Here is a 15444-nt window from a genome sequence, read left to right as displayed (position 1 = left end):
ATTATTAGAAGAATGACAAGCAGAGTCCCTTTCTTTTTGCTGATTCATATTTTGTTGGATATTTTTTATTTCCTCCTTAGCCTATTCTGAATTCAATTTTTTTTATCTTCCAGGAAAATATATTCTGTAGACAACTGGATGCAGAAGCTTGAGTCTTGCACCTGCCTCTTGATATTCCCTGATTACTGGGATAAATTTGCTTCTTTTCTTCCTGGTGTTTGGTGAATAATAGTTTTCCTCAAGCAGTCTGCTGTCTCCAGTTTTTAATACTTTTCCCTTCTTTCACAGTTTTGTCAGGATCAACTCTTTCTGCTGGTATGATTGCATCTTTACTAATATAGGTCATATCTGCTTTCTCATGGCCAGATTTAGAGTAAACACTCAATGTGCCCTTTTAACTCATTACATCTGAGTAATGCCTACAGATGCATCTGCAGTTAACTCCTACTGATGCCTATAGGCATCCAATATTGCTTGTTCATATTTGTATCAAAAATTCCAAATCCATGCTATGTACAAGGTTTTAAAAGATCTCATCTTAAAGCTTACACAATGGCAAACTCAACTGCCTTAATATTTGACATCTGTCTAGTGCAGGTAAAGAGATTATTAACTGTTGTTTTTTATGGTATTAATTTATATAGATATCATTTTCACATTTTTCTAAATATTTCATCAACCAAGTAATGCAGACAGAACTCCTTAGTCTCATATGAAAGCTCTCAGCTCGATGAATAAAATGCTGCTGATAGTATGTGTGTAACTCAAGTGGTTGCTGAGATATTATAAGTTGTTTGCAAAATATTGCAAACATAATAGTTGTTTTTACTTTGACATTTAAAGTTCACTTTAAGACTTGGAACCTAAAGAATACTACTTGTGCTAAAGGATTTACCATTTATACTTCTTTTATAAACCCTATGGTTCCAGAGATATGAACATTTGTTTGACATATGATGAAATAATTTGATTCTGTTAAAAGGCTTAGGCTCTGCCCATTGGAAGTTATAGTGCAAGCATCCTGAGCTTCATTGGAGGGAATGGGTTAATTAACAAACCAGTCCAGATGATTATTTGTGCTTCCATGAAAGCAATACACTCTGTTCCTTCAAATTTCAGATATACAGCAGAAAATCTCAGGTTTTGTTTGCATGTTCTGCATTCTAATTCTGCCATTTTTGAAACAGCTCTTCTTCAGAAATCTCATACTCATCTAGATTTTTCATTTTAACTTCTGATTTTTTCAGTTTTATTAGTTCATCTGGATAGCTACTTAAAGCTTCTTCTATTGTTCCAACCTTTTGTTATTTGAATTTTGAGATGATATATTCATTTAATGTTTTGTTTATTTTTATCACCTCTGAGATCATTTGATATATTTCTCCTCTAAATTATTGGAAGACATCTTTTGTACCAAAGCATAACTGCTTTTTGCTGAATGGCTGCAGAATTCTTCCCAGCCAATGTTTTTCTTCTTCTTCTTTTCTGGTTAATTTTCTTTATTGGTCTCTAAATTTCTTCTTTGCTGGAGTACATACAGGCAGAATACTTACTATCCAGTAACTAAATTTTACCAAGAATGACAGTTTCAGTTTCACTCTGTTATTTCTCAGCTTCTGCTTCCACAACGGGAAAGTTGAAGTTAAGCAGTTGATCAGTGTGCAACCATCTTGGAAATCATTGACTAAAATTCTTGAGACTAGAGATCTTTTTGTTAAGGAACTTCTGGTGCTTTTTGAGATTTTTAAGAGTCTAGTGAGGTATGTTCCAAGCAGTACATTATATTCTATAAGATGCCTGACCAGAGCTGAATATATGGGAATGATCACTTCCCTGGATCTGGATCAGATACCTTTGACAATTAGTTGGGAAATACAGAACCATTTCCTGACTAAACAAGAGATATTGCCTTATTGTGATTAAAGCAGTGGAAACTATCCACCAATATGCTCTAATCACTAGCTACTGTTTTGCTTGATAATGTGGTATTGTTAATGCTGTAGGCTGCAACTATTTGCTTTCTGTGAAGAAAAAAACACTGCATTTCTTGGTATTTCGCTTTAGCCCTTTTTCCATGCACAAGATATCTACTAGTATACACTCATTTTGAAGTGTATAATGATGCTCATACCCACTTTGCAATAGTCAGCAAATTTGGTCAACCAGAGGCCCTGGTTCTTAGTTTTATGGTCAGATAAATAAATGCCAAAGAGGAGATGACCAATCACATATCCCTGGAGGAAACCACTGGGTCAGATTTTCTCTCTGATAGAAAAAGGAATCTATTGCATGGACAATGTATGTTCTCAATTTAAACCAGTTGACTATCCATCTTACCATGTAGGGATTAATGTTTAAAACTGAAAGATTTTTACAATTGTTTTGTGGTATGGTATTGAATATGTTGGCCATACTAAGATATGCAACATAAATGGCATGACCACTGCTGATCATGTGAGTGACCTTTTCAAAGATATGAACAAGATTTAACAGGCACACTCTACCTTTTATGAAGACAATCTGTTGTGGGTTGAGTCTAGTGAAAATTTTGATATTATAATTAATGAGGTCAGTAATGATGCTTTTCATGGCTTTACAGATCAGACTTGTAAGGCTCATAGACTCACTGGTAAGTCTACTATTGTGGAAGGGAAATGATTCAGGAACATTCATGCAAATAAATAAAAAAAATAAACACTGTATGTAGCCAAGCTTAAGCTAAACAGTTTAAGGAGGGATTCAACACTGTTTATCAGGCAGCTTGGAATGTTAGCAGGCTTCATAGTGGTGGTATTTTTGGTCTTTGAAAACACTTTAAGGATGTGTTACTTCGTAATTGTAGGGGGTGGTAGTGAATCTGGTATGACTAGAGTTGGACAGAGTTTTGGGGTCAAGGTTGGGAGTAAACTTGCTGGACAGTATATTTGTGATGTCATTTGAGATGGAGTGGAGTGCCTCATTGTACAAAAGTTCAAAACAATGTTGCAAATTTTTTCTTAGGTTTTCTAATATAGCTGAAGCAGGACTGGTAGTTATCCTTTGCCTCAGATACTAACCTTAGTTCATGGGATGCTTTGCTAGCCTTTATAGTTCCCTTTAACTTATTGGTGAGAATTTTTATATTGCTCTCATATGGAGGAGTTCTGGTCTTATATGGTGTTTAAAGGAGTTTCTTCCTGTTATAAAATGTATTTATATCAAGTTACCACCAGAGTGGTTTATTACAGAGTTTCACATTGTATTTTCTTCTATGAGAGACTGCTAGATTGGGTTCCTATCACGTTGTCGACCCTTTAAATGTTCGAACGTCATATGGTCAACACCACATGATCGAACTTTTAAAAGTTTGAATGTTTAAATGGAGATCCCCGTACAGTACGGCAATGGAAGTTTTCCATTGTCTCCACTGTAGTGTGATCTTGGAGTTGGTATATTTAAAGAGCGGGGGGTGTGGGGGGTGCAGGGGAGCTTGCCCCCCCTGCTTAAACTTTCAGGTAGTTTTTTTCTGTTTTTTTTTTTTTGATTTTCGAACTTTTAAAAGTTCGAACATATGGTCTCGACCATATGGTGTTCGAACTTTTAAAATTTATTTATTTATTTATTTATTTATATTTGTTGACCGGAAGTGTCTGACTGGACATAGGTCCATTTTCAGCGGAGGCCCATGGAGAAAAACTCCACAGTTAAAATAAACAGACAGTAGTTACATTGTATTACATAGCGATTAACAATTTACATAGCAATTACTTACAACATATTTACAGATGAAGAACATAGTACATCAGTAGACAACTAGAATATTTATCTGTGAAGTACATAACAGTCGTTAACAAATGTTACAAGAAGAAGTTCCTGCTGTATAATAAGTACTGGCTTATGAGCATCTGAGCTTGCTATAATCAAGGTAGTTAGTGGAGTGGAAAGAAATGTAGTGTTTGGGTGGGGTGGGTGATATTAGAGTGGGAGTTGCAAGGCATAGCCAGCATGTTTTTAGGTGCGCTTTTAGTAAAGTTTTGAAATGGATGCATGATGGTATGGAGGTAATTGTGGGTGGGAGGGAGTTCCATAATTTGGCTATGGTGCAAGAGAATAGTGCTTCACCAGCAGAGTTATTGGCTTTAGTGATCTATCTGATATAGACTCTGCTAGATTGATGCATTTATCTACATGGGCATCAAGTCCTTAGTGTAACCAAATCTCTAAATATAATTACTACATTACCAAGACTGATCCTGAATGTACAATTCACATTTTATGGTTTCTAAATCAGTTGGTGTTGGTTACTTGATCAACTTAAAGTTTGAGAGTAAATTTCACAAGTCTGTGGTCTGAGTTAACTGGAGAGAGGCAGATTGGCAGACTGGAACAGTTAGGGGCTGTGTTAGTATCATTTCAAGAATGTTTCTACTTCTGGTGGGTTCAAGGACAATTTGATCCAGGGCATTTCTGTTTACTCAATACAAAAATCTTTGAGTATATCTTACATTAGAGGTTCAGGTGCTTTAATCTATGGAGGGATAGCTGAAGTCAACAATGACTGCAGAGTTGTTTATTTGGATATCTGCTTGTAATGCCAGGAATTGGGCATGATTGTTTACTTTCATAGAGTAAATCTGTAACAGACTATAAGGTGGAAGTTTACCTTGCTAAAGGTAATCTGAATTTCTAAAAACTTCTTATTGGAGCCTCGGCATGTCAGTCATGAAGGGATATGGTTGATGATAAACATTGATTGTCTGCTACAATTTCCTGCAGGTCTAAAGGCATGGTAGTTATAAAACCCAGTAACAGATGGAGTGCTTTTCTTACATTTGAGCCACATCTGAGTAACTTTACATACATGAGCATGTTTCAGACCCAGTAGCACCTCAAGACCAGGCAGTTTGTTGTTAAGACTCCTGACACTGAGAAAAACCTCCTTCATTTTTTTTTTGTTAAGTTTGGTTGGTAATTAGATCAGCTCAGCTGAAAAAGGCACTAAGGGGTAGCAAAGGCCTTAGCCAGTTTCCAGAAATTCTTGAACAAGTGATGTAGGCTATCCTTTGCAAAGTAAGTTGGCCTGTTGATCATCTCCTAGTCTGATACATACTGGAAATTCCTTGAATGATAAGATCTATGCAGCCAGTTGTTAAATCTAATTATTTTCTTTTTATATATAGGTGTCCTTCTTGGTGATGAGTTGATTTCACTCAGAACTAGAATCTCACCCTTAGAATTGTATATCAGGTTCCAGTGTGTATAGTGAAAAAATTGCACAATCATTCAAAACATGTATAGAGCCAGATGATGTATGCATTCAAGCAATCTATAATGCCTGACAGGGTGTGTGTTATTGTCGAAATAACGCCCACCCAGGGGTGTTCCTCTACACCCTCGAAGGGTGTTACTTCCACAATAACACGCACCCTGGAGGGAATTATTGCTCTTAGATAATGGGCTGCCTTTAAAATTGTGTTTAACTTATTATTTCTTTTTTTTATTAATGGGTGAGTATGCTGACATAAAGGAATTTTTATTTATGTAAAAAGTTCCTCCACCTAATGTTTAAAACTTGTTGTACTATATGTTAATGATGTTAGAAGAAGCATTTTACATACAAAATATAACACTTTAAAAAAATATCCATGTATTTACTTTTTTTTGGTCGCTTACTGCTTAGACGTTTAGTTTGTTGGCAGTCATTGGAAATTGAAGTTGCTAAATAATGACATACATTTGAATTTCAGACTTTTATTTTCATGAGAAAATTCATGCTAACAGAAATCCTTTATTTAAGCAAGTTTGTAATTTTATAAGAGCAATAATTAAAATCCCTTTCTATTTTTGAGCATTTGTTCTGCCTTTATTTTAGGCTTTATCCAGATTTCTTCAGCTGAATCGTCCAGAGGTATGCAATCTTCTTTACTGTTGCTGTGACAGAAGTCCAGCTGACTCACACACTCTCTCTCTCTCTCTCTCTCTCTCACAGGCACACCTCTTCTACAGAAAATGCATGCCAACACAAATCCCAATATTCAAGTAAAATGTGTTCCTAATTTGAGCCTTTGTCTTCCCTTTATTTTAGGCTTATCCAGTTATTTTGAGCTAAGAGTCAAGAGCATACCTCTCAACTGTCCTCATCTTTGCAGAATATCCAAATTTTTGGCTCATATGGTTGGTCCATTCCTCATAAAATTTGTGGTGTTCTGTGAAATCACTGGGGATCGAATTCATTAAGTAATGACAAACATTTAAGTTTCAGACTTCATATCCCTCAGAAAATACATGCTAATAGAAACCCTGCTATTCTAGCAACTTTCTAAGTTTGTAAGAGCGATATTTAAAATTTGACCCTATATTTGGTCCATTGTTTCTCTGTTATTTGTGGCTGTATGATTTCCTCCAGGTGTTCTGGTTTCCTCCCACATCCCATACAGTAGGTGGACTGGTCAAAGGTCTGAGTGTATATGTGTGTGTGTATGTGGTGTGGAAGAACAACTGAGGCAGGGCTAGACACCTGGCAATGTAAACCTTGGCTCAAGATGATTGTTATTGTTGAAGTGACTACCCGATCCCGTGTGCAGACGTGGAAAAAAGGGGCTGTGGATGGATGGCTCTGTGTTCTTGTTCTACATTTTATGTAGGGAGAACATTGAGGATGCTAAAGCTAACATTTTTTTGACACCAAGGTTGACAGTGATACTAATGCTTTGCATTGGCACACTTTAAGGTATTCTGGGGCTAAATGTATGTGTATAGGGTGGGGAAGGTTAGTGAGGACTGCTAATAATAAAAAGGCTGGCATGAGATGCTACCTGAAAAAGAACAGCAGTGCGTTTCACTACGGTTAATGAATATTTTTGAATTGGTATGTTTGTATACAAAACCTATATGTTTTCTAAATGATCAATAGATTTCACCATTTATTGTTAATTTTTCTATGGAAATACACCAAACAGTTTTACAGCATAGATTAATGTTCTGTTTATTTATAGAAAAGTCAGTGAAGTGAGGCTAATAACAAAGTGATCTGTCTGGATCTGTCATCCCAAAGGGAACAGCAGTTGATTATTACCCTAGGTGCAAAGTTTTCACAAGGTTAAATATTTTTGAATTTGTACTTTGAAGCTGAATTTCTTTAAATGGCCACTCATTGTGCCAGCATGCATTATTATTAACTATGTAAATATACAAAACAGTTCTATTAACACATATGCAATTTTGTTGTTTTTCACTACCTTTCTGGTTGTATACATCTTTTTGAATAATCATATCACTTTTTAATGATATACACTCACCTTTCTTTCCTTTTTTTGTCTTTTCGGCTTTTCCCGGTTAGGGGTCGCCACAGTGGAACTCCAGTCTGCTAATGATTGGCAGTAGATTTTTTATGGTGCCGAGTTGCCAGCCTGATGCCAAACCTTCAGCAAAGGCACACCCATATTTTAATTTTAATACGGGTTTAAATGCACTCATTGTTTAATGTTTCTAAATCTGTTGATTTATTTACTTAGTTTTTGTCTGTCATGTACACTTATTATTTAGTGGGGTTAACCATAAGAATGCATGTAATGCCATTCTGCTTTTCTGCACTGATCTGATGAAGCCTCACCTACTTATTGGTAGTCGAGCAAAAGTGGTTTAGACTCCTGAGTTTGACATTATGTTCTTTTTCCTTACTTGCATCAGTTTCAATAACCGCAGTGAACTGCTGAGGTTTCTCAAGGCCAAAATGTACCATTTCCTTTATGTCAACATACTCACCCAACCATAATCTTATCTTTAAGTTTATGTAATACCTCCCTAGGCTCAGTTTATGTGCCCTGAGGCTACGCTGCCTTCCTGCCCTGATTAGATTCACCACTTCCTATTATTTATCCCTAGCTTCACACATTCAGTTTAAGTCTCTTTTCAGCAAAGATTCACAAACTTGTGGTTACCCTCCCACCATAGGCTCAGTTTGTGTTAGTTTGCAACCTGTAACATCTGCACTATTTTCTTATGTATGAGTATTGGGAGTGGACCTGCCTTTATACCCAATGATTCTTAGTACTGTATTAATAATCTACGAATTATTTTCTACTTGTTTCAATTAGAGAAGGATTAATATCTTGCTTATATGTAATGATTAAGTAAATTCAAGGTGCTACCAATGACTTGACAGTCTGTACAGTTGCATATTTTTCACTCTCCCTAGACATCTCTGCAAAGTTTTTTATTTTTACAACAGGCACTGGTACAAGACACACTAACTTGTCACTCACTGATTCCCATGGTGGGAACTACACATTGCTGTTTGATAGGGATTACAACTGTGGCAACTAGGACTTATGACACATGTTACTAACAACCTCTTATAATGTATCTGTTTTGACAGCATTTAGATAGAACTAACTAAAGTAGCAGTCAGTTACCTGTTTCCTCATTTAACCCTGTTTGGTTCACTGTCATAGAATGCTGCAGTTTATCTTAGACCTAGCACATATAAGCCCTTTCTTGTCTCTCTGAACACACTTATAATTGATATCAATAGAAAGTTGAATGCATCCTATCATGGAAAGGGTAGTATGTGCTATGCTACCTGACATAAAGGATACAAGGTAGGTGTTCAGCCAGATTGTCTTAACTAGCTGTAGTTATGATTACTACAGTATAACACTTAAGGATTTTAATTTGAGTGGTCATTGTATATTTGTTAGTACTTGTTTATCCATCTAAACATGACAAATAGCACCTAATTGTCACATCACATATACAGTGATGTACTAATAGTTATACATAACTAGGGACAAGATTTATATAAAGTCCTTGTATTACTTAGCTACTAGCCACATAGGATTGGAATACAGCACATAAGCTATTACCCATTAGCTACCAATAGGAACAGATATGCAGAACAGCTATGAAAGAAAAAACTTTTCCTATTGTAGCTTGGATGAACAACCCATGATATACGTTTATGATGCCAGCTCAAGTGAGTTGACAATGACTTCTGTGTTAAAGCAGATAAAAACTGCATGTCATGTAAACAGAGGTTAGATTGGATGAAGCTCTTTTAAGAGCAAAAGTGCTCATCTATTTGTTTTTCAATAAAGAAGGAATTATGGAATTAAAATTGTTTGTTAGAAAAATTAATTTTAAGTTAATATTTAGTGCTGGAGAAGATGATAGGAATCAGGAATGGAGAAGATAAAGCACTTTCAATCCTCCATTATTACCACCGGTGTTGTCTTTTGAAAAAAATGTGTGAAAAAGATATTAGAAATATTGATGAGTGAATATTAAAGGGGAGGAAATATTTTAACCTGACAAATAAGCAGAACATTGTGCTTAACAATTTGGTTAACAATAATGATGTGAGAATAATGGAACTTGACAAAGGGGGAGGGGTAGTTTTGATAAATGTAATGGGTGACATTAAAAGATGTACCTATATTGACTTAAGCTCCAAAAATGAAGTTAATAGACCGTATAGTAAGAGGGATGTGTGGTTGTATGATGTACTGATTAATGGAACTACCAGCGTAGACATGCTTGATTATTTGACAGTGAAGAAACCATTAGTTATATCAATATTTGGGATTCCAAAGGTTCACAAGAATGTTAATGACCCCCATCTTAGGCAAATAGTGGCCTCTGGGAGGTCAAAAACAGAACCTTTGGCAAAAATGGTAGTTTCAACCTTAAATAAATTTTGATGACAAAAAGTATGTTTTAAAAGATTCATGGCACTGTACTGGTTAACTGGCTAAGGTGGAGTTTGATGAGATGCTGATATTTCTTACTATGGATGTTAAGAATTTCCTTTTAGTTTTACCTCAGGAAGAAGGACTTGAGTAGGGGGCATTATACATAGGAACAAATATGAGCCAAGAATTGAATAATTTTGTGGTGGAATTGTTGTAGATGGTTTTAATTAATAATTATGTATATTCTGAAAGTGATTACTATATGCAGAAGACAGGAGTGACAATGGGAGCAGCAGCTGCTCCAGTATTTGCTAATATTATTTTATGTTATTGGGAAAAGAAATATGCTTTTCACAGCAATGATTATTATGAAGGTATTTTAGCATATTTCCAATTTCTAGATGATATAGTAATTTTATGGAGGGGGACACGATCATTTAAGAGAATTTTATTGTTATATTAATGAAGTAACATCATTTTTAAAGTTTACAATGGATTATAATAGTGTGGAAATTAATTGTTTGGATTTTACCTTTAGTAAAGATTGTGGTAAAAGCAGGTTTAAATCAAAAATCTTGCAGAATGCTACCTGCTCTAATAGCTTTTTGCATTTTACTAGTGCTCACCCGATGTGACAAAAGAAACTTAGTTAAAGGCCAATTTGTGAGGTTCTCCAGGATGACATCTAAGGACAGTGATTTCTGAAAATGGGATGGAACAACTTAATAAAATGCTTATGGATCGAGGTTATCCAGCGACATTTGTTTGAGAAGTAGCTGATGAAGGTTTCAAAGACCAGAGAAGGTAGGTTTTGTCTGATATTAAGAGGGAATGGTTATATGAGCTCTACCTCTGGAAAGAGGGATGATTTCAAGACAGCATTATTGTTAACTTACAATGGAATTAACAGTATAATAACAAACATTATTTTAAAGAATTGGAATGGGGTGTATGGAGTTTAATTTCCTGGATTGCATTGGGGTAGTACCCAGATTTGTGTTTAAGAAGGGTAGGATTCTGAAATATATTACGGAGAGGGGTAATGATAAAGATGGTGAATTTAGAAATGGGATGATGTCACAGTGTGGAGCATGTAAACAATGCAGGTTTATTTCTGAAGGTAGTAATATTGTTATAGCTAACCACCCTAAGAAAATTGCATTTAAGGGAAGATATAATTTTAATGCCGAGGGAGTGGTTTGTGTTGCACAATGTTTATCATGCGATGCTTTCTATGTGGGAAAAATGGAGAGAGAATTAAAAATTAGAATTTACACACGTGTATGGACTAAGAAAGATGAGGAAAACACCTTATTTAAACATACTTTGAGGTGTGAGAATTTAAAAAAAATTTTTATTTTTTATTTTAGAGAAAGCATCTCAAAATGTCCAAAAATGATGACCAAACGCAACAAGCTAAAAGAACTTCCTTTATTCTGACAGAATAAAGGAAGTTCATTTAGCTCACTGTGTTTGGTCACCATTTTTGGACATTTTATTGCAACGGGTCGACCAACCAACTTGGTACTTGTTCTTATTTTTAAAGTATCTCAAAATGTAATCGGGTGTGATTGGGACACATATCTTGAAAAGAAGGAATTGACATGCAGTTGTAATTAAGTGCAACAGAATATCCAAGGATTAATGAGAAGGTTTCCATCAACAGTATTTTGATATTGAAATCTGGACAAATCTAGGTAATGAGTATGCGCACATTAATCCCCACAGCAGCAAGAATGATATGAAGTCCTGGGATGCTATAATGATCCTCATAAACCCTATTCCTGGTGTAGCATATCTGGGGAGATTATGAGGGATAGATAGAACCAACATAAGACAGGGGCACTGGGATGAACTGGTGGAAGTCTGCATAGGAGGGAAAAACTCTGGATTTGGTGATAGATGTTTCACTGATAAGAGATAGCATAGTTTATGACATTTTAAAAGATCAAGCTAGGGCAGATTTCTGAGAGAGGCTGTTGAAACACTTGAAAATGGACTGATTGTGTGCAGGGTGAAAGAATTAAGAAATATCCAACTATATTTGCACTACGTATGTATAGGTTTACACTGAATGAACTGAAGTTGAATTTTGCTTAGTTAATATGTTGTTGTTCTGTATTAGTCTTTATAATGATGTTATTTAACTTTAAGCATATTATGCCAATGTGGAGCTTTTCTCTCTGGGCCACTGCTGAAAATGGGGTAGTATTCCAGCTGGACTATCCCAGTAAACAAATGTCAAATAAAAATAAACAAATAAAATAAAAAGCACTGGATGCCCAGTGAAAGTTCAAAAAATCAGTAAGTGTTGTTCCAAGAATAGTGAAAATTCAATTGGAATAAGATAGAATATGTACTAACTCTGAAAGTGAAGCATATGAAATGTTCCCCCCTTCTCCAAGATACAGTATAGCAATCTTGTATATGTAAGGGAGATTAACAGGGTGCAGCTCCATGCAGGGATAAAGAAATCCTACAAAAATGCTTTAAATGTGTAAGAGCAATTTTTAGTATTCACTTTTTTAAGCTATTGCAATTCAATTTTTGATGTACTGGAACTCTCAATATCAGGTGTCAAACTTCCACTAGGGAGACAAAAGGCTGTATAATGAAGTAGAAGTGTGTAAAATAAAGGATGAAAATAATTCAATAAGCCAAAAAACTTATAAAAAAATAGAGATAAAAATGATATCACAATGCAGACCAAAACAGTACATAGAAAGAAAAGCTCTGTTATAAATTCATTTGCACACACAATGTGTAGTTACAAGAATGAGGAAAAGCACTGCAAGGTAGATCATCAGAAATGCAGATTATGTGGAAGTTTTTCTCATTTTGTCAAAGTGTACAGACTTAGAAATAAACAATAAATAAAATATGTACATTCACTAGAAGGTGAAGATAAAACGAATGCTGAAAGGCTTTGGATACATCAAAAATCCATAATAGCTTTGCTAGCAGTGATAATGTTTCTTGGTTGAAAACTCTGAAGACTAAATACAGAATATAAATACCTAACTACACTTCCAACCTATTATAAAACTTTAAAGTGCACAGGAATAAATAATAAATTTATACAAATTGGACAAAAATCTTACAAATCAAGGTCCATGATGAAAATACCTTAAAAATACATTTAAAAATAAGTAAATGTATAGAAAATGTGATGTTTAATACATCCTGTTAAAAACAGTTGTAAGTTGAATAATGACAGAAAAAATTAAATAATAAACTGTGCAAAACTTTCATGAAGAGATCTGTAGAGGTTACTCATAATTGGGCCATCCTCAGCTTCAAGACACTACTGATATTAATATTTTCATTGAGACCGGGGGTTTTTCCAGCATCTAACCTAAGCTGCCAGAGGAGATCTTTGTATTCCAACCTGGTCTCCCAGTCCCCACCCCTAGCATCTGGTGTCACTTGTTCTATAACCATGAATTTAAGCTCCATCTTGGGACAAAGGCTAAAATGTTTATAAAAAGCACTAGTGTCTTTACTTCTAGAAACATCATAGAGGTGTTCATAAATCCTCCTTCTCAGGGGCCTTTCAGTTTTCCCTATATAGAAACTAAAACAACATGTGCATAGACCTAAATAAACTACGCCTTTCGTTCCACAATTCGAGTAACGATCAACGTGAAAAAGGAACTTTCTGGATGGAATATAGAGTGTACTGTCATTGATAATGGCAGTACACTGCTTACAAGCCCCACATTTATAAGTACCCAATCTGGAATTTCCTGATGATGACCTTGAAATTTGTTTCCTTTCAAACAATTCCTTTAAATTAACATCTCTCCTCCTGACAAATCTAGGATGTTCTTGAACCACATTCTTCAGTTTGTCATGAAGAGTGAGGACTGATCGTTAGGTATTTAAATGCTCAGATGAGGGTCATTCATGCACTTGAATTGAGTTTGTACAACAGGTTTTTACCAATTTTATGCAGTAAGGATTGTAAGTGGTTTAGATGTTTTTTATATGTTTATTAATACATATCCACACTAAGTTTTACGAATATAATTATGTGTTTTTTAATAACAATGGCTTTTTTTAAATATGAACTTTAATAATACTTTTGTATTTAGCCTATTAAGTTCTTACTAATTATTTAATTATGTTAATGAATGAGTCAGGTGACTTACTACTACCTATTTATTGATGGCACTGCACTTTGGTTTTTATCTTGAGAAAGCTCGGTATTAACCGAGTGAAAGCGCTTGATCTCATTTTGGATTTCATTTTGTCGTATTCTATGGTCGTTCAATAAAGATTGGATTTCCTTACTACTATTGGTCTTGGTTTCCATCGCTAGTGGGCATCCCTGAGTTTTCTTGGTTTTGTTTCTGTTACAGTTAAATGCAAACAGCATAGTATACACTGTGGAATCTATGAGAGTAAGAGTCACATTCACCAAAAATTAACACAGTTTTGGAAGTGGCACAATAATTTTCTTATGAGAGTGACTCAAGCACAATTTTGAGTTTTGAATCCAGATCAGTCTTAACTTAATTTGTTTGATGGTCTAGGCTGTCTTCTTCTAGAATAGCATATTATAATTTCTTCTGAAGCTAACCCTATGTTGTAAATTGTTCAAAGAGTAACATTTGCTGTTTGAGAAAGAACTAACCAGAAATAGAATCTCACTATGTTATTATTAAACAGGTTGATGTAGCTGAATGGGTCAATATACAGGTTACTGTAGTACAAAGCTATAAAAAATAAGTATTTTCATTGAACCACTAAACTTAAACAAGTGAGTAAACAGAGAACACTACCCACTGTAGACTACTACACATGACATAGTTAGAGGCATGCCTAATTATTTTTTAATGGTCATAGGTTCATAGGTTGGTACTAGGCTATCAGTCCTAGGGCCTATACAAGCCTAGCCATAACAATTCCCTGGCTATTTCTTCCCACACTATTTACTTCCCTGGACCCCTGTCTAGCAGGGCAACTGACGTGATCCCTGGGGTGAATTTCCTTTCTCCCATCTAATCGTCAAGGTTCCTTTTGAAGAGGGCCAAAGAGGCACTCTGCTTGACATGTATGGGCAATCTATTCCAGAGTCTGGGGAGTCACTGGGTCAGGAACCTATCCCTCCAGCATGTTTTGTTTATTGTGATGACAAGGTTTAGTTCCCTGGAGCATGTGGCTCTGAGGGATTGGGATTTCTTTAAATGTGGCATGTCCAACAGCTCTGGGTTTGACATGGCCTTGTATGTTAAGCAGAGATTGCCTCTGAGTAGACGATATGCGACAGAGTATAGCTGGAGTTTTTTAAGGCGGTCAGCGTAGGGCATCTGCTTTAGGCCTAAGATTCTTTTAGTGAGGTATTTCTGTGGCCTTTCCAGTTGTTGCAGATGTCTTGAGATGTACATACCAAATGGGGCGTTGTATTCTATAATGGGTCTAATGAGGGATGAGTACAGTGGGACAATGACCTCCTTTTTTTCTGGATGAAAAACCCTTAGTGATGAGGTGTGCCACATAGAAGGATTTCCTAACTGTTGTGGCGATGTGGTTATCGAAGGTAAGACCACTGTCCACCTGTGTCCCTAAGTCTCTTATCACACTTTTGGTGTTTAGTGTACTGCCACCTATATGGTAATTCATGGGTACATGTTTTTTCCCAAAGGGGATAACTATACATTTCTTGGCATTGAGCTTGAGCCCATGGCTCTGACACCAAGCATCAGTTTCTGTAAGGCCCTTTTGTAGAGTATCCACATCATTTGGGGATTCAATAATGGTTCCCAGTTTGCAA

Source organism: Protopterus annectens, chromosome 1.part1 (assembly GCF_019279795.1).
Source record: "Protopterus annectens isolate FY-2018-M chromosome 1.part1, PAN1.0, whole genome shotgun sequence".
Classification (NCBI taxonomy): domain Eukaryota; kingdom Metazoa; phylum Chordata; order Ceratodontiformes; family Protopteridae; genus Protopterus; species Protopterus annectens.
The sequence above is the reverse complement of the archived record's forward strand: the minus strand, read 5'-3'. Positions refer to the sequence as shown.